Raw genomic sequence first — 3,184 nt, 5'->3', positions numbered from 1 at the left:
TCTGGGGCGCGGGGGGGGGGGGGGGGGATGTGCCCCAGGACACAGTATGAGCTGCAAAGTCTTTCCTACCCCATCTGCTGCTCCCTCTTCTGCCCAGCTGGCTCCTGCTTATCTTTTTACTTGTCACCTTATATCATCCTTGTAGCTAACCACTGGCACTGGATTGACACCTGGCACAGAGGGGGTCCCCAATAAATGTTGAACAAATTAAAAAATTTGACATTCCTATGGCATTTACTTGTGAACAAGATCTTTAAAAAAATTGAAGAAACTATAGTTTGCTTTCCTGAGACAGCAAATATAACAGACATAAGCTGCGAGAACTGTTAATTAAGAATTTATCTTTTCAAATCTGCTGCCTGCCAACTGGGTGTCTCAGCCGGTCTGTTGCTGTTTTCTGCTTTGTTGTTTGTGAAGAACCATGAGGAGTATGACACTACGATGCCTCTCCCGAGTGGGAGTGTCACACCTTTTAAACCACAGAGCCTGGAGGAACCTTCCCAGAGCCCCTTGTACCCCATCCGTCTGTCCTGTCTCAGTATAGCTGCCCCTTCTTCCCTCACCCCCCCAGGGGTAGTTGGATGCGCCTCCCACTGCAGCCTGGCCTGGCCTGGCCCGGTTACTGTTACTGTTACTGGTCACTGTTTTAACGGCTGGTTTGTGTGTCTGTCCACCACTAGACTGTAAAACCCCCAGGGCAGAGTCTGGGCTCCAGCTGCTAACATGTCTCTAGTGCTTAGCCCAGTGCCAGGCATATACTAGGATCTCCATACATTTTTCATTGAAAGAAAGAATGAATAATAGATCTGAGGCAACTGTGGGCAAGGTTCCTTTTGTTGAAATGGAAAACAGAAGAATCTTGAAATTGCTTCTTTTTACCACCAGACAGTGCCCCACCCCTCAGCTGATGCTCAGTGATCCCATAATAAGGCAGTTCGCACCTTCTTCACTGGCAAATAGCCTCGAGGCCCGTGGGTTTGCTTGGGTAACTTCCCTGATTTGAGCCATCCTCCAGCCCCACCAGGCTCTCGTCATCCCTTAGACCCACGTAAGTCCCACCCTGTCTGTCAAATGTCTCAGATAACCCCAGTCTAGAGTGGCCCTGCCTTCCTGTGAAAACCAGTAGAATTAATTTTCTGGGTTTTTCTTTTTTTTTGAAATTTGATAAAACTCTTCTAAAGTTTATCCAGGAAAATAATATGCCAGAATGGCCAAGGAAAACATGTGAAATAAGGGTTATGAGGAGAGCCGTGCTCAACCAACTATCTAAAGGCATTTCATACTTCCAGAAGTGAAAATACCACAAAGACTGAACAAAACGTATGCAAACGACTCTAAGTTTGTATAGAAATTTTGTAAATGCACATTCGCCTTTAGTGAATTGAACGAATGTACTTGGCAATAGAGACAGAGGTGGGGGAGAGAACAAGAATGTAACAGCATGAGCGGTGTAGCGGGAAAACAGCTAGAGTGTCTGTCCCCATTCACCCAGTGAGCGTGAGCGTGTGACACGAAGGACGTGAATCTGCCAGTCCCCTCACTAATTAGTCTGCTTTCCTTATGCCTCCCCCTGGTAGTGTGAACGTCTCACCCTACTGAGTGTGGCTCTGGGGTGTAGCCAAATACTACATGCATTTCATGCAACACGGGCCCTGGATTATGGGGATGGAGTACCCGGACAGTGTGTGTTTCTCGAACTCTGGGCAACTTTGCCGTACACGCTGACCCTAAATCTCTCTGTCATGTGAAATGCACTGACACCACCAAAAGGCTACATTCCAAATTTTCACCAAGATTAAGATCTGAGTGCAAGAAATAAAAGTATATAAGTCCTAAAAGAATGCATAAACATTTCTATAACCTCCTGAAGCATGGCCCCCAAGACTGACAGCCTAAAGAGTACAAGAGTAGATACATACAACAAAAAACCCCCCCAAAAAATAAATAAAAAACAAAAAATATTTGCAACATCTAGTATGAAGAATCTGTATAAATCAATAAAAAAATAAAAGGACATTCCATTAGAAAAAAGTGAGTAAAAAGCCTAGAAAGCAATCCCAAAAATAAGATCTACAAATGGTCAATTAGCACATGAAAAAATCCCATCTGATTATTAAACAAAGATATGTAAATGAAAATGATTTACAATTTCCCGTTACCAAATTGGCAACTATTTTAAAAACAGATCATTTCTAGTATTCACTGGCAGCAACAGTTACTCTCTTGCTACTGGCAGGAATAGAAATGAGTCTGACTTTTCTGGAGGGCAATCTGGCAAAATGTATCAAAAGCCTGAAAACTGCACCTATCCTTAGATCCAAGGGATCCGCTTCTAGTAATTATATCTTGAGGATTTATGCACCCAAATAATTCGCTGCAAGGATTTACTTTTAGTGCTGCTTTGAGCAGAAAAGAGTAAAACTATTTCAAAGACCAGCAGTAGATTACAGAACTTCTTGGTTCTGACATGATATTAGCAGGGAAATGCTTACTGCAATGGAAAGATGTTGCTAACCTTCTACTAGATGAGAAAATGAGCCAAAACAGAAAATAAAACAGCAATCTACTTTTTTTTTTTTTTTTTTAAGAAAGCGTCTGGGCACACAGAATGAAGTGTAAGAATATGCAAGTTTTAACTGGGGTTGTTTGTAAATAAATGACTAAGTAGGATTATATGTGAGCATGCACAAATATGGAGAGCTACATAAAGGCACAGTGAGCCTCACTGGTTCTTTGCTCACACGTATTATATCATTTTTATAAGTATGTACTGATTTTATGATTAAGTTATTTTAAATTGAAAAACATGTTGTCCATATGATTCATCTGCTAAACTGCTACTTTTTCACAATGTATATGCCACCTTCCCAGGCAGACTGTAAGTACCTTTTACAGCCCTTATAATGCTTGGCAGTGCCCTATGTATGGGAGCTAATCACGAAAATGTGTTCATGTATAACAAAAGCTTGGCTCTATGGCCCTTCATAATTAAGTTCATAGTTTCCATTTTGCAATATTTATTCTTTTGTTTGACTGCTGAACACCTATGACATGAACAGCGCATGTCATGGTAGGCAGCAGTGATTCAGAAATGAATGACACACTGTCCTGCAGGTGTTCATAATATGTGGGGATAGAGAGGTATGGGGTGTGTGTGTGTGTGTGTGTGTGTGTGTGTGTGTGT

The 3,184-nt window shown here is 42.0% G+C and overlaps 1 protein-coding gene across 2 annotated transcripts in view; it reads right to left on the bottom strand.

Annotated features, from left to right (window-relative positions):
• LAMA3 (laminin subunit alpha 3) overlaps positions 1 to 3,184 on the bottom strand; it is a 263,483-nt gene that overhangs the window by 63,052 nt on the left and 197,247 nt on the right. The window lies entirely within an intron of this gene.

This window comes from Crocuta crocuta, unplaced genomic scaffold (assembly GCF_008692635.1).
Source record: "Crocuta crocuta isolate KB4526 unplaced genomic scaffold, BGI_CrCroc_1.0 scaffold26, whole genome shotgun sequence".
Classification (NCBI taxonomy): Eukaryota; Metazoa; Chordata; class Mammalia; order Carnivora; family Hyaenidae; genus Crocuta; species Crocuta crocuta.
Note: the sequence above shows the minus strand (reverse complement) of the source record. Positions and strands in the feature narration are given on the sequence as shown.